This window comes from Balaenoptera physalus (genome assembly GCF_965194825.1).
Source record: "Balaenoptera physalus genome assembly, chromosome: 14".
Lineage (NCBI taxonomy): Eukaryota > Metazoa > Chordata > Mammalia > Artiodactyla > Balaenopteridae > Balaenoptera > Balaenoptera physalus.
Window position 1 is genome coordinate 79,102,871 of NC_138893.1, and position 27,568 is coordinate 79,130,438.

Genomic DNA, 27,568 nt, shown 5'->3' on the forward strand with positions numbered 1-27,568 from the left:
AAGGATCATACACCATGATCAAATGGGGTTTATCCCAGGAATGCAAGGATTCTTCAATATATGCAAATCAATCAACGTGATACACCATATTAACAAATTGAAGGAGAAAAACCATATGATCATCTCAATAGATGCAGAGAAAGCTTTTGACAAAATTCAACACCCATTTATGACAAAAACCCTCCAGAAAGTAGGCATAGAGGGAACTTATCTCAACATAATAAAGGCCATATATGACAAACCCACAGCCAACATCGTCCTCAATGGTGAAAAACTGAAACCATTTCCACTAAGATGAGGAACAAGACAAGGTTGCCCACTCTCACCACTATTATTCAACATAGTTTTGGACTTTTTAGCCACAGCAATCAGAGAAGAAAAAGAAATAAAAGGAATCCAAATTGGAAAAGAAGAAGTAAAGCTGTCACTGTTTGCAGATGACATGATACTATACATAGAGAATCCTAAAGATGCTACCAGAAAGCTCCTAGAGCTAATCAACGAATTTGGTAAAGTAGCAGGATACAAAATTAATGCACAGAAATCTCTTGCATTCCTACACACTAATGATGAAAAATCTGAAAGTGAAATTAAGAAAACACTCCCATTTACCATTGCAACAAAAAGAATAAAATACCTAGGAATAAACCTACCTAAGGAGACAAAAGACCTGTATGCAGAAAATTATAAGACACTGATGAAAGAAATTAAAGATGATACAAATAGATGGAGAGATACACCATGTTCTTGGATTGGAAGAATCAACATTGTGAAAATGACTATACTACCCAAAGCAATCTAGATTCAATGCAATCCCTATCAAACTACCACTGGCATTTTTCACAGAACTAGAATAAAAAATTTCACAATTTGTATGGAAACACAAAAGACCCCGAATAGCCAAAACAATCCTGAGAAAGAAAAACAGAGCTGGAGGAATCAGGCTCCCAAACTTCAGATGATACTACAAAGCTACAGTAATCAAGACAGTATAGTACTGGCACAAAAACAGAAATATAGATCAATGGAACAGGATAGAAAGCCCAGAGATAAACCCAGGCACATATGGTCACCTTATCTTTGATAAAGGAGGCAAGAATATACAGTGGAGAAAAGACAGCCTCTTCAATAAGTGGTGCTGGGAAAATTGGACAGGTACATGTAAAAGTATGAAATTAGAACACTCCCTTACACCATACACAAAAATAAACTCAAAATGGATTAAAGACCTAAGTGTAAGGCCAGACACTATCAAACTCTTAGAGGAAAACATAGGCAGAACACTCTATGACATAAATCACAGCAAGATCCTTTTTGACCCACTTCCTAGAGAAATGGAAATAAAAACACAAATAAACAAATGGGACCTAATGAAACTTAAAAGCTTTTGCACAGCAAAGGAAACCATAAACAAGACGAAAAGACAACCCTCAGAATGGGAGAAAATACTTGCAAATGAAGCAACTGACAAAGGATTAATCTCCAAAATGTACAAGCAGCTCACACAGCTCAATACCTAAAAAACAAACAACCCAATCCAAAAATGGGCAGAAGACCTAAATAGACATTTCTCCAAAGAAAATACACAGATTGCCAACAAACACATGAAAGAATGCTCAACATCATTAATCATTAGAGAAATGCAAATCAAAACTACAATGAGGGCTTCCCTAGTGGCGCAGTGGTTGAGAATCTGCCTGCCAATGCAGGGGACACGGGTTCGAGCCCTGGTCTGGGAAGATCCCATGTGCCGCGGAGCAACTGGGCCCGTGAGCCACAACTACTGAGCCTGAGCGTCTGGAGCCTGTGCTCCGCAACAAGAGAGGCCGCGATAGTGAGAGGCCCGTGCACCGCGTTGAAGAGTGGCCCCCACTCGCCGCAACTGGAGAAAGCCCTCGCACAGAAACGAAGATCCAACACAGCCAAAAATAAAAAATAAATAATAAATTAAAAAATTTTAAAAACTACAATGAGATATCATCTCACACCAGCCAGAATGGCCATCATCAAAAAATCTACAAACAATAAATGCTGGAGAGGGTGTGGAGAAAAGGGAACCCTCTTGCACTGTTGGTGGGAATGTAAATTGATACAGCCACTATGGAGAACAGTATGGAGGTTCCTTTAAAAAACTAAAAATAGAACTACCATACGACCCAGCAATCCCACTACTGGGCATATACCCTGAGAAAACCATAATTCAAAAAGAGTCATGTACCACAATGTTCATTGCAGCTCTATTTACAATAGCCAGGACATGGAAGCAACCTTAGTGTCCACTGATAGATGAATGAGTAAAGAAGATGTGGCATATATATACAATGGAATATTACTCAGCCATAAAAAGAAACGAAATTGAGTTATTTGTAGTGAGGTGGATGGACCTAGAGTCTGTCATATAGAGTGAAGTAAGTCAGAAAGAGAAAAACAAATACCGTATGCTAACACATATATATGGAATCTAAAAAACAAACAAAAAAATGGTCATGAAGAACCTAGGGGCAAGACGGGAATAAAGACACAGACCTACTAGAGAATGGACTTGAGGACACGGGGAGGGGGAAGGGTAAGCTGGGACAAAGTGAGAGAGTGGCATGGACATATATACACTACCAAATGTAAAATAGATAGCTAGTGGGAAGCAGCCGCATAGCACAGGGAGATCAGCTCGGTGTTTTGTGACCACCTAGAGGGGTGGGATAAGGAGGGTGGGAGGGAGGGAGATGCAAGAGGGAAGAGATATGGAGATATATGTATATGTATAACTGATTCACTTTGTTATAGAGCAGAAACTAACACACGAGTGTAAAGCAATTATACTCCAATAAAGATGTTAAAATAAATAAATAAAAAATAAAAGATAGGGACGCTCCAGTTCGTTTTCAAAAATCAACAGGAGGAAATTAAAAAGCTTTCTATATGACAGGAAGACTTTGAATAAAGGTAAAGATGAACAAAAACAGAACAAAGGTGGGGGCAGTCTCTATGGCACATTTGGGGACCTGAAAACCTGTCACTACTTTTGCCAGTACTGTTTCTTCAATAGTTCCTTGCCCTACTGCTGCCATTAGTGTCAAAAGTGAACAGATAACCAGGAAAGAACTCTGTTTAAACTGAAGGCTCACAGTTGTTATAAACATCCCAGAAATTAATACCACAGAAGAGTTGCAGAAAATTGCTTATTTCATTTCTTTCAACCCCAGCTGTGGTTGAAGATTGCTTCATTTTTAATTTTTCTATCTCATCAAAAAGAACTGGAAGTTCAATATCACAGAATATAGTTATTCATTCATAGATGTTTGTTAGGCAGCTGCCAAGTGCTAGGCACTACAGCAGTCTTTTTTGGACATAGAAGTCAACAAAACAGAGAAAGCCACTGCCCTTGTGAGGCTTACATTTCAATAAAGGTAACAGACAATAAATAATATAATATAGTATAATATAATATAACATAATATAATATAATATAATAATGAAATACTGGTGGTGGTCAGTGCCATAAAGAAAAATAAAGGAGGACAGGAGAGCAGGGACTGTGTATTATTTTAACCCATCAACCATGTGCTCATTAAGGGTAAAGTTTGTTTACCTCCGTGCCTATAGGGCCTCAGTCCAGACAGAGATGGTATATAATAATGAAGAGAAGAGCAAAGGTAGTTTTAGATTTGTGCTTATTTATGTGGCGGATAACAGGTAAGAGAGAATCAGTAAAGGTTTGGGACTGGTGTGATCAATATGTACCTCCAGGAGGTTTGATTCAACCTCAGTATACAGGATGAGTGAGAGTTGGGGGATGGGGAGTGGGGGGATCCACACCAGAAGTGAGGACACCAGCTTTCTTGAGCAACATTGTCCAATAGAACTTTCTGCAATGATGGAAATGTTCTATGCCCTGATGTCCAATACGGTAAACACCCGTAGTTCTGAAGCACTTGAAATGAAGTGACTGAGGTGCTAAATGTTTTATTTTAGTAAATGTAAATGTAAATATCCATATGTACCTAGTGGCTGCCACGTTGGACAAGGTGCTTCTAGGGCAATCCAAGCCAGATCCTGGGTGCTGATGGTGTAACTAGAATGGGGAGCCAGTAGGGAGGTTAGATTAAGTTTAAGATCTTGGGCAAGTCACTCAACCTCTCTGAGCCTCAGTCCCCTCCTGAGAAAATGGAGCTAATTAGACTTATCTTCCATCCACGAGAACTCACCCAGAACTGTGAGAAAATAAATTCCTGTGGTTTGAGCCATGCAAAAAAAAAAAAAAAAGAACTCACAAACCACAAAGACTGTCAACTATCAAATGATGCCTTGTGATCAGCATCTGAGTCTACATTGCACTAGAAGTGTAATTGTACAATCTTCTTGGGGGGCAATTTGGAGACAGATGATAGATAGACAAATATATTTATCTATCATCTCTTTATTTATTTACTTTATATTGTCTCTTATACATGCATTAAAAATGTTCATGGCCTTTGATACAGTAAGTTTCCTTACTTAAATATATCCTAAAGGAATAATCACTCAGGCAAATATGTAGGCAGAAAGATGTTTATTAAAGTGTTATATATAGTAGCAAAGTTAGATGGAACCTAAATCTTGAACTATAGATTACCTCAAGAAGGAAAGCCTCATCCATATATTAGAATACATACACTAACAAAATGGTGATGTCAAATAATATTTAATAAGATGCCTGTGGAATATTATTGCTAATTATATAGCTCTATGTATTGACAAAAGACTGAGAGGAAAGCAATCCAGCTACTAGCGGTGGTTATCATTAGGTGATGGGATTACAATTCGTTTTATTTTTTTCTTGTATCTTTTCATATTTTCCAAGCTCTCCATGATGAGCTTGCATTGTTTTCTTTTGTAATGAAGTAGCAGGGGTGGGAAAAGATTTTTAAAAGAGGAAAAGTAACATTTAAAAAAAAATTTTTTTTTAAGATTTTTTTGATGTGGACCATTTTTTTAAAAAGTCTTTATTGAATTTGTTACAATATTGCTTCTGTTTTGTTTTTTAGGTTTTTGGCCATGAGGCATGTGGGATCTTAGCTCCCCAACCAGGGATCGAACCTGAACCCCCTGCATTGGAAGGCAAAGTCTTAACCACTGGACCGCCAGGGAAGTCACAACATTTTATTTTTAAAGAGATATTCTTTTTGAAATAAATAGCACCACCCAGAGCCCCCACATCTTGACATCAGGATGAAGGCAACTTCCCAGAGCTAGAGACAAGGGATACGGGTCCCAAAATCTCTGTAGGTTCCAGAGGTCCAGGAATTTATTGTGGCCACTGGCCTGGCATGAGGCACCTCTCTCCCTTCTCCCCCGCTGGGCCAGCAGTTGGGCTTCCAGGCAGGAGAGCTGTCTGCAGGACATGGGGAGGGCCCAAGGGAGGGTGAAAGTGACAGAGGACAAATTGCTTGGCATGTCCATCTCCACCTGTCTCCATCTGCCACCCCCTCTGACTTCCTGTGTCCCTGTGCCTTGCTATCCACATCTCTCTTTGCCTCGTGCCCCTGTCTCTGCTCTCTGCACCTTCTAACTCTGCCTCTCTCTGTGTCTGTCTTTAGCCCCCATCCCCAGGCAGCCTCTGCCTCCCCACCCTCCGCCCCCTCCCGCCTAGGGATGCTGCTGAGCTTGGCAGGGTGCTGAAGGTTCTGGGACCTGTTGCAGACCTGGGAGCTGTTACTATTACTGGGAGCTGCTTCTGTCAAAAGCACGTTCTCACATGTTATGAATCAGAAGAGGGTGTCTTGCTTCGTTCTGCCTGATCTCAACAAATTCTACATATAGTCCCCACACTGCTCCCCGCTACCCGCAACTGCAAGGAGCAAGGCAGGAGGCATTCTGAAGGCTGCCCTAGAACATGTCAAGTCACTGAGGGCACAGAGTGGGGAGTCACATCTGAATTCTGAGCGGAGAGATCTGCCCTCACCCACCCTCGCCCGCCCTTGCTGAGCGTTCTCTGCTGAAAACATTTCCCCGGGGCCGAGAACAGCAGGCCTTGGTCTGGAAGCTGAGCCACTCGTTAAGCACTCCCCAGAAGACCTGATGCTGGGCACAGGGCATGGCTGGGCTTGGAGGAGAGGGAGGGATCTCACATCTGGGCTGGGCAGCCTCCTCTTCTGCTGATAAAAACTCAATGCCATCCACCTAGGGACCCCAAGAGCACGTCTGCAGCTCCCCTGCTCCCCAACGGCCAAGTGGGGTGGTTGAGGGAGGGTGGCCCAGTGGGCAGACCCTTGTCTGGGAGAATGATCCTCAGAGGCAATGAACAGACCAGGTGAAGCAGGCCTCTTAGGTCCCAGGGGTTCTTCAAAGAACTGCTCCCCTGTGAACACAGGGCCATATTCTGTTTTACTGGATTTTATTTTGCTTTTCCTTTGCTGCCCTTCCCCTCACCCCTTACCTTCCCTCCTGCCCATGAACTTGCAGTGACTCTGGACAAAGAGCTCCCCTCTCTTGGTCCTTTAGTGTCCCCACCTGCAGGGTGACGGAATTGGAGCCTCATGGTCCTGGCCCCATAGTGAGGGCATGTCCCTGCCCCAGCCCCCAGGCCTTGCATTGTAAATACTGGGCTTCTGCACTTGGTTGGGGGAAATCTGCTGCTAGAGTGTTAGAACTAGACGGTTCTTCAGTCTCCACAGCTTCACCTTGCCCTTCTTCTGAAGAGCCTCCTCTGTGTCTCACCACAGTGCGTCTCGGGGGCAAAGGACCCCACTCTCTAGAAAGAGTTGTCATCTGTTTTAACCTTTGTTACTCCAACTGTGAAATGAAAGCAGCCTGGGCTAGAGGATCAAAGCAGGACTGAAGGTGGAGGGTTTGCCCCAGGGCAGAAAGCCACTGACTGTCAGCCGATTTGAATTAGAAAGTGCTGGGTGACTGACTTCTGGGTTTCCTTTCAAACAACCGAGTTGGTTCTGTGGGCCTGTGCGCTGGTGGCAGCAGGGGCGCACGCTAACCCAAGGAATCCTTTGGGAGGCTGCGCAGTGAAATGAAATTGGTCAAATCAGTTTCCAAGTTATTAAGTGGGTACTTTAAACATTTACTTCTCTGAGAATGGAGTACAATAGCAGACACAGAGAAGCTATTTGTTGGATGAATTGAATGAATGAAACAATCATTGAATCAGTGAATCCACAAGCAGTACTAGGCATGGTGCTGTCATATCAAATCATCCAGGATTTGGGACAAATTTTGAGCTGGAAGAAGATCTAGAAGTGGCCCAAGGCAGTTTCCCTTTCACAGACCAGCAAACTGTGGCTATGTGAAGTGGAACCTCTGGCCTGGGGGTCACACGCCTAGCGATATCAGCACCAAAATATGTGGCCAGTGTCTTTTCCCTTACCTACTATCTTCAAAAGAGAGCATGTTAACAAGACTCATTGTGTTGAGTTTTTCCGAATTTGCCTTGGAATTCCAGGACAGACACCTAGGAGAAGGTCTTATGCCCCAGGGAGTTGATAGCATCCTAGCACTGGATAGAAAGTTTTTAAGTTGGTCATCTGGAGTCACAAGACCCATCAATGAGGGCTTTGGAACCAGACCCCTGGGGTGAGTTCTGGCATCACCCATTTAGAAACTGTGTGACCTTGGACAGGTTGTGGACTGTCTCTGAGTCTTCAATTTCTTAACTAAAAAATGGAGAAAAATAGTTCACTGAGCTGTTGTGAAGATTCACTGATATAATTTGTAAGACACTCAGAACAGTTCCTGAGTGAGAGGAAGTCCTCAATTACCGCTGACTGCTAGAGCGGCGCTGCTCTAGCCCTTACGTGAGCTCTGAACATCAGCATGCTCAGAATCACCTGGATAGCATTTCAAAGCAGAGCTCCCTGGGTCTCTGCAAGGGAACAATGGGGTCAAGCATCTGGATTTTTAACAAACACCTGTGTCTAGGTGTCTAGACACCTCATGTTTCACACGAGTCTGATGTAGGCAGCTCTCTGTGCCCACATCTGAAAACATCAGGTCCACACCTACACTTTGTACTGTGATATGAGTTGCCTTCCCTGCAAGATGGAATGCCAGGAGGGCAGGAATCAGGTCCACGGCTACATGGTTTTCACAGCATGTACATTATATGGTCATCAGTCAGTTGAAAGGTAACATTTGGTCCCAAGGACTGCCACTAATTTCAGGGGCCAGAGCCTCTGGAAACCAGGTTTTCAGCTAAGTATATAAAATCCTGAGCTGTTTCTGCATCTTCTTCCAACTGGCTCTTGATGACATTGTCCGTTTCAGTCAACGTGCAATGACTGTTCTCTAGAAGGGATGCCACATAATTCATCTTACAAGTTCAGTCCTAGAAAAATGTCATTCCTCCTGACAAATGTATATGCTTCCTTTTATCCTGCTGTGGCAGATTATTTTTCCAAAGATGGTCACAAAAATATCTCCCACTCCACATGCTCTTCAGCAATGTGACCTGCTCCTCCAGCTCAGTCAGGACATGGAGTCCACTTCTTGAATCTGGGCAGGTTCTCTGGCTGCTTTGACCAAGAGAATCTGGTAGAAGTGATGTCGTGCCAGTTCTGGGCATGGCCCTTAACTGGTCTTGCAGCTTCTTCTTCCTATCTCTGGGAAACCAGTTGCCATGTTAAAAGTGTAACTACTCTGAGACCATCATGAGATGAGAAGCCCAAACCCCATGGAGAGGCCCTGGAGGATGAGATGCATGGAGAGAGAAGCCAAGGAGCAATGATGCAGCAACACAGGACTAAAGAAGCCATTCTTGGAAGTCAATCCTACAGTTCCAGCCACCCCACCTGCTGCTGTGCATCTCAGAGATGAACTGCCCAGCAAGATGCTCCCCCAATTCCTAACCCATAAAATTTTGAGCAAAGTAAAATGATTATTTTAGGCCACCAAGTTTTGAGGCAGTTTGTTATGCAACAATGGATACCCAAAACATATGCTATGAGAAAAGGTAACCATCATGTTTTCCTTTTTTCCTTGGCTGCCAGGAAGTTCAGAGCTAGACTTCTGACTCAACTGTAGCAATCACCCTTAACTTATCCCTACCTCTTGCTTTATGTATATAACATTTGATATTTTAACCCTATGTTAATTAGATTAGATTTGTATCTTTTATTATAAAACTCTCCCACATTCTTTTGATAAAGAAATGGGAGGATGTTGGGAATTTTACTGCTTCCTCCACCTTTTCTATATATTTAAAACCTCCCATGTGTCAAAGTTCTATTTAATTTCCAGAGCTGGCCCTGGGTACAGAACTAGTGCTGTTGCCCAGTGGGTCACATTTTCACCTCCGTGATTCCTTGTCTTGCCCCCACCCTTCTCTGGTTCTAGTATATGAGTACCTCTCACTCTCAACATTCAATCAACCAATTTTCAATTTTCATCTTTACAAGTGGTCTCTCAAGAACCAAAGAGCTTGAAATATCTAAAGAAATGGATTTCTTCTGAGGAAGTTCAAGTTGAATAGTCAAAGAGATATTTTTGGTCAAGGTCATGGTTATAGAATAAATAATACCTGAGGACAATGTCATATGCAAACAAGTCTCTGTGTGTCCTTGGGCAAATCCCTGAAGCAGAACTGATGATGGCTCTCAAGTACTGAGCAGTTAACACAGCCAGATCCTCTACAGGTCCACAATCCTTTGCATGAAATCTTTAGAGCTATATGCGTTTTGGAAATCAAACCATTATAGATTTTAGAAAGGTTATAGATTTTAAAATCTATAACCATTATAGATTTTATGGTACATATAGCATGTAGCTTATGTTACCTAACACTCCCAGTGGATACTGAGGTATTACCCTGTGATCAAACGCATCAATATTTCTACAGCAAAATACATGAATAGTCACAATAACAACTCTAAATAGTTTTACTTAAGTTCAGGTCAGATTTTTGTTGCCAAGTGAGTTCAAGTGAGATCAGATTTTACTGCCAAATGAGTTATGAAAAATACTTTCAGTTCTCAGAACTTTCTACGTTTGGCATTGTGGATGGAGTTTGTGGTTTCATACTAAATACTTGCTTGTACTGATCTCACTATCTCATAAAACTGCCAGATGATTAATATTAGTATTATCCCCATTGTATAGATGAGAAAATGGAGACTCAGAGACATTAAGTCATTTGGTAGAAGTCAAAGAGCTCATAAATGGCAAGGCTGGGTTTAAGCTCACATTTGTCTGATTTTTAAACCTAGATTCTTAATTATTATCCTATCCTGTCTCCTTTGCTCTGTGCCCCTGGTTACATGAGAAGAAACCTTCCGATAGAGGTCTCTGGGAAGCTAATTTGTTAGGTTGAGGGATTACTAGGGAAGAAGAAGGAAACAGGGAGAGAGAAATTTGCTTTTACAAAGTAAATAGAATATAACCTTTCCTCTCCAACCCCAGTCCTCAATGGAAAAGCTAAGCAACCTGAATCAACATACAAAAGAGGAGAATCTTCCAGAAATGCTCCAATTCTTTTCCCCAACTTCTTTTGGCTTGTGGACATTGGACTTTTATCCCACTGCTGCCGCCACATGTAAAGAAATAGGTATTTTAAAATGGGCTTTGCTTTATAGAAAAATGAAAGTCCCAAATCTTTATTAAAACATAATGCTTAGAAAGAGCCCTGGGGGACTTCCCTGGTGGCGCAGTGGTTAAGAATCCGCCTGCCAGTGCAGGGGACACGGGTTTGATCCTTGGTCCAGGAAGATCCCACATGCCGCGGAGCAACTAAGCCCGTGCACCACCACTACTGAGCCTGCGCTCTAGAGCCCATGAGCCACAACTACTGAGCCCACATGCCACAACTACTGAAGCCTGCATGCCTAGAGCCCATGCTCCACAACAAGAGAAGCCACCACAATGAGAAGCCCACGTGCCACAACAAAGAGTAGCCCCCACTCGCCACAACTAGAGAAAGCCTGCACGCAGCAACAAAGACCTAATGCAGCCAATAATGAAATAAAATTTTTAAAAATACATAAAAAAAAAAGGAGCCCTGCACTTAAGGCCCATAAAGATGTGGCTTCCAATATCAGTAATGTCATTCACTGGCTCTAAGATTTGAGAATGTTTTCTCCTATCTAAAGGACCTGCCTAGAGAAATCCCTTCTTTGCCTCTACCTCTTGGTCCACATGAAAGGTTGGGCCTGGGACAAGCCCTCTAGGCCTTCAGACAGCCTGCGGAGGGAGCGGAGCCTCACACTTCCCAATGGTCATTCATTCAAAGTAATCCTCTTACGGAAGTACCCTCTCTGGACCTCTCACCTTCGGTCCCACAGTCACAAAACAAGTCTTACCTCCCCGTCCAGTGTCAGGACAGACCTCTTTAGAGCCAACTGAGCTGTGGACACCTTTGTGCTTCAGCCTGTCAAGCAATCCATCCTAATGAGCTTTCACTGTCCAGACTTTATGTCAAAACAGAAAAATCTCCCTTCATCCTTTCATTCACTTGAAACAAAATTGATTGTTCATCATGCACCAGACACTGTGTTAAGCATGGGGAATTCATTTCTTCATTCATTCATTCATTTAAAGGACATTTTGAGCATCTTCTATGTGCCAGGCAATGTACATGGCACTTTGAATACAGCTGTCAATGACAGAGAAAACAATCCCTGTCCTCACGGAGCTTAGATCTTAAGTAAGTCAGGCATGGTCTCTGACAACCCAGAGCTCATTGTTTTGTAGAGAAACTCTCAAAATACAGTGTGATGTCTAGTACAATTGATGTAGCACAGGACTCTATAGAAATGTAGACATCCAACCTGGACATGGGGGACAGATATAGACCCAATATCTTTCTGGGGAAATGACAGAGACACTAAATCTGAAGACTGAGTAAGGACTATGGTCAAGAGCAGAGAAGAGTGTTTTAGGCAGAAGCAATGTGTGCAAATAGAAGAAATATCATGGCTCACACAGGGAACAGAGTGTAGCCCTCTGAGGTCAGGGCAGAGGGTTTGGGGTAGAAATTAATGGACTTGTGGCTAGAGAATAAGGAGGAGTACATCCCGCATGGCCTTTTCTGACAGCAGTGGAGAACTTGGAGCAGGTTACATGTAGAGGCAGGACAGAAAGAAACGCGTTCTTTGTTATGATTGTTACAAAGCTTCACTAATGACACATTTGGAGAATGACCTCACCCTCATGTGGAATGGGCAAGGGGGAACCTCCTGACACCTACCTGGACCCCTGATGCCCTTGGGGATCCTCTGCCTGAATTTGAGGCCCTGAAACAAAGCTGTAGCCTGCAAAGGTGGTGGCTGTGACTGAAGCTGTGGCGTGTGCATTCCTCTAATCATTAAGATGAGTTTCCGAGCTGCTGGGTAGCTAACTCTAGTTGGTGTCAGGGTAATTAACCAAGCTGCCTGAACTTTATTCACAGCCTGACAAGGTGCACTCCTGGGACTTGTCACTGTGGTTAGTCGGGGGGCGGGGGACTTGACATAGGCTGATTAGGGAGTGTTTTACACAGCAAGAAGCTCTCTGATCTTCAGCTGAGTGGGGCTCCCCCCTCCTACCTCATATCTGAGATGCCTGCGAGGCTAGAGAATAAAGATCATCCAGTCCAACCCCCTCATTTTCAGATGAGAGAACAGCCGTTCTGAGCATGGCTGTGGTTTTCCCAAGGCTGCACGGCGAGTTTGTCCTGGAGATGAGATTACCACCAGATCCTCATGTTTCTGCTCACAGCCTTTTCTCTGTTGTGTCCTTGCTTTATTTTTTTTTTTAAGGCTATTTCTTTTTTCTTTTTTCTTTTTTTTTTTAAGGCTATTTCTTAAATCACTGCTTCTCAAACCTAATGTACATAGGAATCGCTGGGGAACTTGTGAAAATGCAAATTCTGATTCAGGAGGTCTGGGTGTGGCCGAGGCTCTACGCCTCCAACGACCCCCAGATATTGATGCTGCTGGTCCAAGGACCATATTATGAGCATCAAGCTGCGCAAAGACCCTTTCCCAGAGACCACCTGCATTTTCAGTGAAACTGGCATGAGTTACCTGTGTTTATGGCTCACTAGCTCCAATAGGCCCTGAACCCCAAGACCCCTGAAATCAGACTACCTCTGGTTAAAGGGTTCTCAGAGGTCCTACAGTCCAGCTCCTATGCACACCTGTGTCCCCTTGTTCTGGTCAGGGCTTTTCTATGTTTCAACAAATCAACTCAGCTCATTCCACTAAAGCAGGGTTTAAGGGACTGCAGGGAAGCCAGGGCACGAAAGGCATCTCTGCTCACCTGCTCTACTCCCAGCTCTCTAAAGACTTACATACTCATCAGTTTACTCATCCCAGCAAAAGTAAACAAACAAACAGAATCTGCCACCCGAGTTCTCAAGCCTGTGTGACCTTCAAAACCCAGTGCCCGTCATAGCTGGAAACTTTCCTCTCTACTCCGTGTTTCCTTTCTGAAAGAGAGAATCTGATGGGCACACCTCATCTGTTTGAGTCTCTTTTCTTCTCTGGGCCTCGGAAACACCTGCAACAAGGTGACAGGACTTGACTAGGTGGTCTTCCAGGTACTCCCAGGTGTTGATTCTCTGTGACTCTAAGGTTTTTTGCAACCAGGTACTTTAGGAAAACACCTTTATCCTGCTCGTTGGGGAGGACATTCACTCAAAGGAACTGCTTTGGGTACTGTTCTCTCCAACTGGTGAAGTAATGACAACAGGTACCCAAGAAAATGGGAAGTTTTCATATTTCATTTACAGGACTGATGCCAGGATACCATTCCCAAGTGGTGACCATCCCAGCAAGAATATGAGGAGATACAATTCTCAAGGCTCAATTCTCAGACAGGGGGTCAAAGGGCTTGGGCATTACCTCTGTGGGTAAGTCCTGTCCCCTTTCTAGGCCACTGAGACCATTCTCATCCAAGTCGCATTTTCACAGCTGAGAAAACTAAAGTTCTTCTTAGAGCTGGTCTTCAATGACTCCATCATAATTCTTATTTTACTTTTAAATTCTAAGTCTTTTCTTAATTGAAAGAAGTTTGAAGAGAAGGCAGATATTGCTACTCCCACCACCTCTAAGCCCATCTTTGGCTCAGGCCCTATGGGGTTCCCACAGGCCACAGTTGCTGGGGGATGTTTGAATATGTTACACAGGAAGTGTCATGGCACTCCCCAATGGCGGATTATTTTTCAGGTTGCACTTAAGAAGAAAGGCTTCTTTGTGTCAATACCACAGAGGGTTTAAACCTCCTTTCTTCAGCCCTCTGCCTTCATATTTCCACTGCAGCCCCTCATCCCCAGCACAACGGACAGTGACTGTCCTACAGAAAGAACACAGTTACTAGAAAAAAATGACAAAGAACTTTCAGCAGCCAAGATCACCCAGCCATGACCAAGGCTTTCAACACTTCAGTTTTTGAAGTCAGAAGAGACACTCCAGCTCAGACTGTGTTATACGGAACCAGGACACTGTGAGACACCTGAGGAGGATAAAGACAGAGGTAGGATGATGCCTTTAGATAGCTACATTATGGCTTCTTAAAATTCCGATTATTCAGAGTTGAAAATTTAATGAAAGATAAGGACTTGTTCCTAGATAAAAGCCCATGCATAAACATGGGTAAGGTGTTCCCTGCAATTTCAGAAGCTTTATACCCACCCTAAGCCAACTCGAGAATCTACCCATAGACCACCATACTTCAGGATGGCCACTTTTTTATCTAGAGCCAGCCGTGTTGGACTTGACTTTTAGATGCACATGCTAGAGCCCAGTCAGCAGCTGTCCCCCAGGATTATCTCGGGCTGTGCACACGTGACGCTCCATTGGATACCCTTGGCCTTCACCATTCAACCAAGCGTTGACTAACAGGAGAATGTATGACTGACTGGTGTTAAGAGAGCCAGGCCAAGCAGGGGCTGCTTCACACAAACTGACTTCGCTTTTCAACAAATATCGCCCAGTGGCTGAAACCTGCTTTGGGCGGACGTGTGTGTGAGCATCAGCTTACAGGAAGGAACGGCACTCAGCAGGATCACAAGGAGTGTGAAGGAGGCCAGAGGTAGGTGGGCTGTGGCTTGGCCTGCGACATGGTGACAACGAGCTGGGAACTTTGATTTGTGTCTCTTTTCTCAGTCCCCATGAGCAGTGGACTGAGAATCTGGAGACCTGGTTCCAAGCCTCATGTGTGACACTCTCTGATGCCCAGAGGTAAGTCTCCTGATGCTGCAGCGTCTCGATTTTCCTGTCCATGAAACAGGGAGCAAGTGGGTTACCCAGTCTCCACCCCTAGCCTGAGCATGTCCTAATTCTATGTGGAGAACGACAGTACGAGACAAGATAAGAGGTCCCACTCCAGCAGTTTCCTCCTCCGGAGTCTGGTCTGGGACCCTTGATACCCAATACCAATGGTCCCTCTTACCCCCCTCCCCTAGGCATGAAAGTTGAAGCTTTGTGGCAGGTAACACAACTTGCCTTGTGTTCTGCACTTGAGTGCTCTTGAGTTTCTGCTCCCCAGAAAGATCAGTTTCTTGCCAATGTCATCACTTTTAGCCAGCAGGGACCTATCAGTGGCTCCATCAGGCGCTGGAGGCCCCAACCCCCCTTGGCTTTAAGTCTGAGCCCTGGGAACACTGGGGAAACTTAATTCTCGAACACCTTCCACTCAAAGAGCCACTGTTCTGCAAAACCAGTGCTGGCCCCTGCATTTCAACAGCTTTCGGGTGGGTTTCCCACCCCAGACGTCGATAGGGCCCAAAACGCCTGTGAATGTGTTGACCTGACTTCAACCGCAGGCTCGGTTTCAAAGGGTTGGCTGAAATCTTAGCCCGCCCTCATTCCGTGTGAGGCTTGCTCCTGGAAGCCTCAGGCTGGATCTCAGTTACTGGGAAGGCTTTCCCTGAATGTGGGTTTTCACCCAGTGGCTCCTGATGAGCCATTTCTCGTGGCAGGATGCCCACCTCGTAGGGGAAGCAGCCTTGGTTCTGGGAATTTCTTGCCTCATTCCTCCTTCTTTCTGTGCCACAGGTTGATAGGAAAGTGTACCAGATGTGCCATCAGAGGAACTGGGGTGCAGCCCTGCCTACCCTTCCTACTTGCCATGCAACCTTGGACAAGTCATTTCTCCTCTGTGGGTCTCGGTTTCCCCTCTGGGCTAAGAGTATCTGGTCTGCCTTCCTCATGGGGAGGAATAAAAGTGCTTTGTAAACAGGAAGCACTACAGAGTGCTATCAGGGAACCCACTCAAGGACTACTTTGGACTTTTTGCTATTTCCCTTCCTGCGCCTGAGAAATTAGCAGGCAGATTGTGAAAAACCAGCCCTGACTTTGTAATTACAAATGTGCACACGCCCCACTGAGCGTCATTTTCAAAAGGCATGTTAAGCAGCACAGACCGCAGGGGGACCCATGTAAACAGGCCTCCTCAGACCCTGGCAGAGAGGGCCCGGAGAAGGCAGTGGTCCCCAGGGGCGGCTGGCTGTTCCTGCACTCCCAGCCCCGCCTTGCAGCCCTAGCAGCTGTACGTTTATCTCCCGCGAGCAGGGTTCTGGTCCACGGCGACGGGGTGGGATCCTGGTACTCTGCAGGATTCGTGCTGCTCCAAGTCCACACCATGCCTTCCAGATTCAAATCCCCCAGACTAGAAGCCTTCCAGGAGCTCGCCCTCAGAAAACTCTCCCAAAGCCCCAGTGGCGCCCCTCTGCAGGACTGGTCATTTACCACTTTGTATCATAAGTTTGCATGTCCAAGTGTCACTTCTTATACTAGACTGGGAGCTTTCGAGAGCAGGCTGTGTTTTCTTCCTGTTTTCTCCCTCATGGAGCCCAGCATACAGTTGGCATTTGGTACATTTTGAATTGAGGACGAGAAAGAGGCGGGGCAGAATTAAGGCTGCATTAAGTCTCTCATTTATGTTATCTCATGTGACTGCCATGCCAGCCCATGGGGAATGTTGCCTCTGCTTGGCCAGTTAGGACACTGATGCCCCATGAGTTTATGTCACTGGCTGAAGACCACAGGGCTTGTTGTGACGCTGGGATTTGATGCCACATCTACTCAAAGTCCTTGCTGTTCCTTGCACTCTCTCGTCAAGCTGTCCAGAGGCAGGAACGTAGGCTGTGAAGTGTGGGCAGCAAAGAGCCTTAACCAATGAAGCCAAGTGTCAACTAAACCCAGGAGTCCTGCCCTGACACAAGGGCAGGGTCTTCTCAGATATCAAGGCACCATGGCTATGCTGGCTGGACCACCTCTGCTTTTTAGCAAGGATTTTGGGAGCTATCGCCATGTGCTCCCAGAGCCCTAGGGACCACAGGGATGCAGGACATGAGGGCACACTGCGCTTGCCTGAGCTGCTGAGGGCCATGCTGGGCAGGCCTCTCCTCCCTCCCATGGTGGCATTCCATACGACTAGTTTCACAAGCCAGCTCTCCTGAATGGCTGAGGGGGTGAGAGGGTCTCATCAAAGGTGGGGACACTGCCTAGGATGTCCAGGAAGCCACCGAGAGTCAAGACACAGTACCACCACCTTGCTCCCACGGGAGGAAGGAAAGGAGAATGTAATTCAACTTGGGGGTGGTTAATGGAAGGCTTCCCAGATGATGGGAGGGTGAAGATTAATTCTGAAGCGGGCATAGATGTTATTCAGGACGGGAAGGGCATTCAAGGCAGAGATGAGGTGAAAGACGGCATCGATCATTCACCGACGACAAACAGTTGGATCTGACTGCGGTAGAAAATGAAGGGAGCAGGGCTGGAGGAGAGGGGAGGGGCAGCGGGTAGCAGAGGCAAGGGAGCAGGCAGAGGCCGACTGTGATGGTCCTTGTGAGCCATGCTGAGGAGCTGGATCCCCAAGGCAGGGAGGTGTAAGGAGAGTTTTGAACAAGGAGTGGTGTGCTCAGAGGCAGGTTCTAGAAAGATCTCTCTGGGAGTTGGTGGGAGATGCTGGTCCCTGGGAGCCAGTCTTGGTTCTGTGGACAAAGGGTGTCCCTCTAATGAAGTGCTAATTGCAAACTGGTCAGTCACACTTTGGAATGCTCTGGGTCCCAAGACCCCAGGTCTAGCTATGCTCATATGAGTGTGGATGTTGACCAGGAAGCGGGGCCAGCTCGTTTTCTCGGAAAGAAGCAGTAATTAAAATGCAATCCTAAGACATCAAGGACCCCTCGAGCTCTGTTTATTTTCGCGTGCTCATAGAATCCTCAGAAAGAGAAGCCAAGCCTTTCAGAGCCTGCCTGGATTGCTGCAGGTCTGCGAGAAGTCCGACTGGGAAGTGTGGGTGACGATTGCAGAGGGGATGGAATAAGAGCCAGCCTGAGGAAGTGGGCACATGGGGTTGAAGGAGTTCTGAACACAACTGCACAGCTCAGGGTCCCCAGAGCTACAGCTGCAGCCAGTTCAACTCCGCCAGCATGGCAGAGAGCACCTACTGTGTGCAGAGACCTTTCAACATACGGGTGCGGAGCCAGGGAGCACTGGGGGAGAGGAAAGGGCCATTCTGCAGTGCGTGCCTTTTGGAAGGGATGACCAGCTCATCCTCTTAGTGGGGGTCAAACTGGGCTTCTCTACGTGCGTTTATAATACATTCTGCCCTGGAGTTCCCACCAAAGGAACCTACACATCAGATTCCCATCCCCCTTACCCATTTCTTGCTGGAACAAAAATTCCCAATAATTTAGGAGGTCATGCGGGGTAGGCAGCCTCTGAGATGGCCTCTCTGATCCCCGTTTCATGTATTCACACCTGTGTGTCGTCCCCTCCACATTGTACCAGGGTTGGTCTATGTGACCAATTGCATCCAGTGGAAGTGAAGGCATGTCACTTCCAAAGTAGGTTATAAAAGACACTTGGCATCTCTCTCTGTCTTGGATCACTTGTCCTGGGGGAAGCAGCCACATCACAAGCAGTCCTAGAGAGAGCCGACATCAGGAGGAACAGAGCCTGCCAACAAAAGCCGCCTGAGTGAGCCCAATCCAGCTTTTAAATGACTGCAGCCTCGGCTGACATTGTGACGGCAAGTTCATGAGAGAGCCTAATATTCTCTCTCTAGAGAGAGAAGAGACCTGGGTCTGAGTCCACACCAACCTTACGATCTTGGTCAAGTTACTTAACCTCAGTGATAGCATTTCCATCCCTAACATGGAGGTGATAACAGTACCTACCCCAAAATGCTGTGATGAACAGATCAGTTATCAGGGGTAGTGCAATTAGCCCAGGGCCTAGTATTTACTAAGCTTTCAATAACCAGGACTAAACACCCTCACCGCTTTTCCAGCCCCTCCTCCCAGACTTTCTGTGGCTGCTTCTGCTGGAGACTCTTTCCTGCGTCTCTCCACCTGTCACCCTCACCCATCAGGCTTACTCAGGTGTCTCTTTTGCTCCACCCCCAGTTCCTCTAGGTAGATAATCACTCCCTCTTTGGGGCTCCTACCACGCATTGAAGATTGTCCTGTTGTTGTTTTTTTAAATCATATTTTACTGTCATTTTTCTGGGTCTGCAAGAGCATTTATATCCCCAGGGACACGCACATAGTAGGCATTCAGGAGAAACGCATTAACTGAATGGCTTTCTTGGCCTTAGGTAAAAACGCCCAGGAGGGAAGGAAGGTTGCTCTTCTGCTGACTTGAATATTCGCTTGCAGCCTACGGCAGCGATAATTAGGGGGATGTTTTTCACTCTCATGTGTTCCTTTTACCACCACAGATAGCTCTTGCTATTTCATCCAGTTTATTTTTGAATAATATCTTCGATTTGCTTTTATTTTATCTCTTCTCATAATTTCGTCTCCCCTTTCAACCTTATCTTTTAAATGGAGACAGCAAGTGCCCGTATAATTGAGACCGTAAATGCACACATTCATTAAAGCAGTTGACACAACTTTACTCCTTCAACTTGGGGTCTCAACCTGGCCCGGGTTAATCCCTTCATGTGAAGTCGATCAAAGGTGAAGACTCTTACTCCCAAATCCTTGTGCCACCTCCCCCATACTTGCCCTAGATGCAGAGAACACCCCGTGGAGGCACCACGTCACGTGGCTTCTTCACCTCAAGACAACTGTGCTTCTCAGAGAGGAAGTCGGAGCTCCAAGAGCTGTGGCCTCAAACGCAGGACCACATGCTCCCCAGCAAGCGGAATGCCAGGAGTCACCCACCTTGGGCTTTGGCCCAGGCACCATCTCTAACTCACTGGGGACACAGGACACATCGCCTGGCCTCCGTCACCCTCCATTTCTTTGTCTGTGTGCTAGGGACAATGACACCACCCTCTTGGGATTTGTTCACCCAGTATTTCTTGGGTGCAGACTCTGGGCCCTGCTCTGTGCGAGGTCCAGCATCTGCCTGGGGCAGGGGGACACTTCCCTGCGCTCCAAGGGTCTCTCAACCTTGACAGGAGAAGGTCTGTCATCAGACCCTCTGCAAGGAGACAGTGGGGGCATTGACTAGAGGTCCAGAGGACACCAGAGAACAGGGAAGAGGGACAGCCAGCCAAGGCAGGAGCCCTCAGGGAGTGTGTCAGGAGGTGGCGGCACCAGAGCTGAAGGCAGTCTGAAAGGAGGAGGAGGAGGAGCCGGAGGCCACGGGAGGCATTGCGGGCGCGGGGCTGAGGAACAGGAAGGTGGATTCGCATGTATGCATCTGTCTGCGTGTGTGCAGGGCAGAGCTAGGGTACAAGACAACCGCAGCGTGGTGTCCCAAGTACGTGAAGCAGGAGTGGGGAGGGAGAGAGGGAGCCCGAGAGCCTGGCACCAGCCAAAACACAGGACAAAGATAACACAGATGAAAGTGCTTTGGGAACTCTGATGTGTGGGCCATCGTCTGTTCCAGAACACTTTCCTTTCCAGCTGCCCATTCTCACAAAAACATGCTGAAGCCAGCAATTTTTTTTAAAAAAAAGCAGTCATCCTTCCTACAGATTTGCAGAGGACAATGAATTACGTGAATGTTCACGAGCTGTCATATAATCAAATGATTGGTGATTTTCTTTCTAATTTCCCTTTCTTTCCCCAGTTGTGTTTCTACTGATTTCATGTTTCAGGAACATAAACGCCACTTCTCTGTGTTTTTAGGAATAAATCGAGAGGCACCCATTTAATTCCATTATCCAAGAAACAAAATCACTCTCCCTCCGTCCAGTCCTGCAATCCAATCACCTGCACAGGAGATGAGAAAGGAAATCATTCTGTCTTTCTTTTGCTTTTTTTCCTAACTAGTGGTATTTGAGAAAATTGAGTATGTTGTGCTTGATATTCAGGGCCCAGGTCCTCAGACAGAGCTGGGGATTGAAATGGGAGAATGTTGGTTGGTTATAGAGGCAAGTATTTCACAGCATCCTTCAACCCCTATGAATGTCTTTGCAGATGAAATAATCCATTTTGTTGTGACACTACCTTAAATATTTCCATTCAGGTAAGACTCAGAGCATTGTAAATAGTCCCTTTTTATCACACATGTGAAAATTTCACTTTTCTTGTTGGGATTGTGAAAGCAGGATGCCTCACCCCAGTAACCCAGTACTGTTGGCTTGAGTCCTGGCTCTGTTCATGGTATGACCTCCATCATAGACTCCTGGGTCAAGTGGGGACAGCTGGAGGCAGTAGAAAGAGCACTGGACTTGGAAGTGGACAGACGGGATTTGAACCACAACTCTGCTGTTTACTAGCTGTGACTTTAAGGCAATTTACTGAAATTTTATAAGCCTTAGTTTTCTCATTTTGTCAAGCAGGGATAATAACCAGCCCACTGGATTACTGCAGCAACTAAAAGAAAGAGATGGCACATGGAAAGGTCTGAGATAGTGCTCGGCACATGGGTATGCTACATACAGTCGCATGGTTTCTACCCTGCCCAAAGATGCCCAGCCGAGGGGCACGTGGAGCTGACATCCCGCCTCACTTTTTAAACCTGCTGGTCACTCATACAGGGTTCTTTGAAAAAAATTCATCCACCCAGAGAACTTGTGGATGATTCACCCCCAGATAGAGAGCTTCTTTGTAATTTACACGAAAGTGCAATGTGGCGAGAGCGGTCCCTGGATAGAGGAGGTGAATCTCCACTCCACTCCGTTGGTTTCTGCTCCACCATCCTCCTGCCAAAAACCATCCAGCCTCAGCTACAAATCTGTGCAAAAGCAGACTTCGCACCACGTCCTGAAACAGCCCAGCTCATCTTCAAATGTCTCCGTTAAAAAAGTATTATCCTAGAGTTTCAGTTTTGCAAGATAAAAAGAGTTCTGGAGGTAGATGGTGGTAATGGTTACACAACATTTAAAAATGCTTAAGTTGGTAAATTTTAAATTATGTGTATTTTATCACAATTTAAAATAATCATTTTTAATTTTAAAAATATTCAACTATTTAAAAAAAGAGTCTACCTCCATTCGGTGCTGAGAGGCAATAAACTGATACTTGGCATAGCAGGGGAGTGGGGACTTGCCCTCTGATAGTCAGAATTGTGTACCTATGCGGGGGAAAAAGTACTTTCTTATGTTTGAGCTGAAATCTGTTTTCATGTAACTTTTCTCCATGGTGGTCTTTGGGGCGCTAAAGAACAAATGAATCAGTAAATCTCGTGGGCTCACTGGGCTAATTTAGTGTACCGTTTAGGTTAGGTTAGGCTGTATTATGCTGCAGAAAAAAAATCTTTGGGGCTTAACACAGCAAAAATATATCTCTATCCCACACTGTGAGTCTATGATGTGTGTGTGTGGTGCAGAGGTGGGGGAGCCTATGCAAGACACACACGCAGGGAGTTTCCACTCTGTGGGCCACCGCTCCCAGTCGTGGCCTGGGGAGTCCTCCACGGGCCTTTCCCTACTACAGCCAGCAAGCGGCACCTTTCCCTCCAGTGGACTTTTCCTTGGCCAGTCACATGACCTTGCCACTTACAAGGGGTCCAGGAAATGTCGGGGAGCAGACGGCCACTCCAGGGAGCATTGCCGTCTCTGTGACTGATAACTGTGGGCTGATCTGGCTGGGATCTTAGACAAGGTGCTGTCCTCAGGCTCTGGTGCTGGCCTGGGTCCTGCAGGCAACCCCCATCCCGTTGCCAGGACTCAAGTTTTCCCATCAGAGAACAAAGTTATTAACTACCACCTTGGCTATAGATGGGGGATAGAGCTTGGGTGTTCCACACCCTATGGTTCTCTAACATGTGCCCCCGTGGGCTTGAGGCATTTGAAAGCACAGCTGGGAAAGACCCCAAAGAATATGGGAACATATGAAAAACAGAAATCTGTCCAAGAAGCCAGGGCCCTTTTTCAAATGTTTGGCCCTAGATCCCTCCGAAGCAAATTATGAGTATGAAGAGAGACCGCATTTCCGTTCCTATTTTACCCCAGCCTGTGACGCCTACAGCTTACAGAATCGCCCCACTTTTAATAGTGCCTGGGGTGGAAGGAAAGGCCTGGTCTGTGGCCGCAGAGAGAACTTTTGTCTCCAGGGGTGTCTGACCTGCCTCCATCCTGAGGGTTACTATAACTTTTTTAATTAAGGCAAAGTTTGTAGGGCGTTCGCTCTTTTGATGTGGCAGCTGTAGCTGGAAAACAGGCCTATGTATAAGAGTTTACTGCCTGCCGGTGGCCCAGCAGCCTGCCACCCACATATCAGAGCCCACACCCCATAAACAGCCCAGATCATCTTTCTTTAGAACAGGGTGTGTGAGATGGGCCTGGGACCACCATGGCATGGAAGGACCACCTGTGCTGACAGTCTCATGGGGCCTGGACCACCCAAGGGTCCCCCCCAAAATGGGGGTAGTGTTTTGAGGTGGCAGAGGAGTGCATAAGGTGACCTCTAGAGGCCCGTGACTAAGTGTTTATTCTTGACCTTGATGTTCTACAAGACCCAGGCAAGAACCGAGTGAGGAGGGGCACGGAGCCAGAACGATATTTCAGCATCATCCAATCAGAGCACACGTTTCTGGCCCTGCTCAACGGCGGGAGGGTACGGGGGGGCTCCTTCGGGCATCTTTATATCCCAGAATCCCACATGCAGTAGGCTGGTAACTTAGATGTGAACAGAACTGACAGCTGTATCTTTGGGGAGAGTGATGAATAGAGTGAATTTTGAGCATGTTGTTCTGTTATATTCAATACCCATTTAGGAGCCCCTACTATGTACCAGGTATTTGTCCTAGGCACTGACAATTCATCAGTAAATAGTAACCCTGTCCAATTAGAGCTCATATTCTGGCGGCTCTGAAGTTTATGGCAGCCAGCTCACACAGTTAACCAGTGGCAGACCTGAGACAAGAACGGGTTTGCCAGCCCCCATGACAGCAGTGCTTCTCAAGCTTTCCCATTAAAGAGACCCCCATGGGGTGTCTGGAGGCAGAGCCCAAAGCAGCCAAATACAGATGTGACATTTCTTTGACTTTCCAATGCTTTACTTTAAAAATTCATACAAATGGTGACGTCTATGCCATTTCATATCCATGTCTGTTTTACTATTAAGTAATGGTGTAGGTTACTTAATATATACATGTATATATATATATATATATATATTTTAAGTTTCCCCCTTGTTGATCCTGCATCTCTGTATTTCCCTTGGCACGCAAACGTACTCTCCTGGGGGTCCACAGGGAGGGAAGTACATTTCCGGCTCACGTGGACTCTTCTAACTGTCTACAGGCCTTATGTCCTGGCTCCTCTTTGCTTCTGTTTTTAAAATGAATTGCATCATAAGCAAAGTTAAAAACAAATGACACACTGGGGGAAAAAGTTTTGCAAATTATATTGCCTTGGTCTCCCAAATATATACCCTACAAATCAATGAAGAAAAAAGACCACCAGCTCAATACCATCTATAACCATTTACATAGAAAGATATACAAATGGCTGTTAAACATAGAAGACTGTGCTTAGCCTAATTCATAATAAGTGCAAATTTAAATTATGTTGAGATACTAATTTTTAGCTCTCAGACTGGCAAAAATCCAAATGTTGGCTAACACACTCTATTGGTGAAAGTTGCAGAAATGGTCGTGTTCACCTGCTCCCGCTGTTGGGATGGAGAATGGCTCAGGCCCTGTGGAGGGCAATTTGGCAGTATTATAGAGCAAGCACATTCATGAACAAGATTCTTGTATTAAGTCAACCACTTCCTTCTGAGTGTCAGTTATATTTTTAGCACTGGCTAGAAACTTTATGAGAATAATGAGGTGTACACACCGAGCCTGACCCCAAGGAGCTTGTGACCCTACTTAGAGGCATTGGAGATAGGACATAGTAAAAAATAACAATATTTTAACTCTTGTTTATCAAGAACTTCCACATGTAATATAGGTCATCGAGCATCACAGAAATCCTGCAAGGTAAGTATTTTTCTTTCTATTTTTCAGTACAGAAAACTGAAGTAGAGCATAATTTGCCCAAGGCCACGATAAGGTAATCCCAGAGCTAAATAATCCCAGAGCTAAAGTAACCCCAGAGCTAGAGGAAGATTCTGGGATCCCCATGTGTTCTTTCCACTGGGCCAATAGCCGGCCCAAAGGACGACATGGCCACCAGCAGTACCCAGTGTGTGAAGCGTCCTGAGAAATGGCAGGGAAGGTGAACCCGCGTAGGGGCATGTTAAGAGATGGCATTTGCACTGCTCTAACCTGAATCTGAGGTTTCTCTCTATTACTTGCTTACGGGTATGATCCTAGATGAGTTGCAAAACCTCTCTGAGCCCTAGAACTTTCCTCCATAACGTGCAGGTGATAATAAGATTTTTGTGGGGATTAACTGAGAAAATGTCTTTAAGGTACTTCACCTATTGCCTGCCACGCCGTTTGCACTCAATAAATAGTGGTAACAAAGGTGGAGGAGCTAGTGGTGGTGATTACAGGCTTCATGAGCAGGGGCAGACCTGGATGGAATTCAAGTTTGTGGCACACACGTGAGCTTGTGCATCAGGAACGAGAGGCTCTTCTCTGAGTTGAGTCCCTGTTGTTGCCCAAACACAACCCAAGAAGGAACCATTCTGTCACCCTCAGCAATGTTTTAGGAAGGTCATGGTAGTTGGTCCATGAGATCAAGGAATCACAGTGTTTCCAAGCTGGGAGGACCGAGGCTCTCAGTGTTAGTCTGGTCAGACCCCTGCTTGTCACAGATGGACAACGTGAGACTTCGCCCCAAGTGGCATCGTCTCCCCCAGCCAGCCCTCGGCCCGCTTCCTCCAGCTCATCCCAGGGCCCACAGGCTGCAGACGGCCTTGGCCTTGATGCTGGAGGAACAGCTCCGCATTTGGGAAGCTGATTCCCCTTCACCCTCAGGTCTCCTAGAGCCCAGCAGTTGAGCTACTTAGAGGGGAAGTCACATTATTGTTAGGAGAAAGGGGGAAATATCTTTCTTTATGACTTCCCACAGAGGGTTAAGCGCTAATGCGGATTCGAGAGGCTTCTGGTGGAGTCCCCTGAATTGCACTATATCCCTGAACCTCTGCCTCGAGGTGAACTTTTAACTCCCAGAATGATCCCTGAAAGCTCTTTTTTCCTCCCTGTCTCGGCTGCCAAATTGACTCCCCAAGTCTGCCCTCCGCGTAAAAACACAATGAAACCTTATACAATCAGGAAGGTATTCAAGGCTCGTAATAAGTAATTGCCCTAGGACCAGCGGTTTGGATCCCCCGGCACACCCTCAGTGGGCCTTTTTCTTTAACAGAACAAGTAAAAGGAACAGACGCAGGGCCTTCCGTGCCAACACCGCAGTGGCCTCGTGCGGGCCTGACCAGGGTCCCTGGGAGAGCATCATTCCCACGCTAACAAACACACATGGGGAACAGCGGCACAGCATCCGCCCCAGAACGCTGCTCTGGGGACACCAACGTACCTTTGGCCAGTGGCAACACTTCTTTCCTGTGTGCTCCTGACCTGTCCTCCTCCCTTGCTGATGGGGGAGCAGGTCCACAGAAGAATCACCATGGCCCGAGTGGAATTCCGATATTCCGTGACTAACTCCTCTTTCCCCTTACACCCCCTTTGATATCTTTTATCTCTGTCCCATTTCTGCCCCCTCCTCTTCTTTCTGCCTGCTTCTTCCTCTCTCTCACCCTCGTCAGACTGTAAGCTCTTCCCAGGTGAGGTCCACACCTGATTATACTCGGGACCCTGGCATAGTGCCTGGACGCACTAGGAACCCAGTAAATGTCGGTCAGATCAATACATGAAACGAAAAGCACGGTGTTGTTGAAAAATAGGAAACGGAAGTCTACCTTACCAGACGCCGGGATATTCTTTTCGAGATCAATTTCGCTGCGTTTTGCAGATTTCGAGGTCTTTGCTTCTATTCCCCAAGTGGTTGGTGACAATGTCCGCCAGCCTGGCTCTTCCAAGAGGAGTCCTGTGAGACAGAGGGCAAGGCATTTCTGAATCTGCCGTTAACAGCACGTAATGATTGTGGGAGGACGCATGTTGGCTCTGCCCACCCAGAGCACAGCCCCCTTCTGCTCAGAGCACCTCTGTTTTCCTCTGTGAGGCTGGCCCCCTGCCCCTCACATTCAGGTCTGGAAGCACCTGACCTCTGGCCAGCGTGGGCCCAGCCCCAGGGCAGCCAATCAGACTCTCTCTCCCAGGCATCTACATCCCCTTGCTAGTGATGAAAGGGCAGGAACTGGTGAGCCTTCAGTGGCACTTGGAGGAGACTGGCCTGAAGTCCCTTCCTG

At 46.3% G+C, this 27,568-nt stretch overlaps 1 protein-coding gene across 3 annotated transcripts in view; it reads right to left on the bottom strand.

Annotated features, from left to right (window-relative positions):
* RPS24 (ribosomal protein S24) overlaps positions 1–27,568 on the bottom strand; it is a 596,901-nt gene that overhangs the window by 140,197 nt on the left and 429,136 nt on the right. For 2 of the 3 annotated variants that reach the window (XR_014253619.1, XR_014253620.1), the window contains exon 8: positions 27,124–27,246. The gene's annotated coding sequence lies outside the window, so the exon portion shown is untranslated. Of the gene's footprint in view, positions 1–12,692; positions 27,247–27,568 lie in introns of those variants that run through there. The other variant, XR_014253621.1, reaches the window with a different exon arrangement.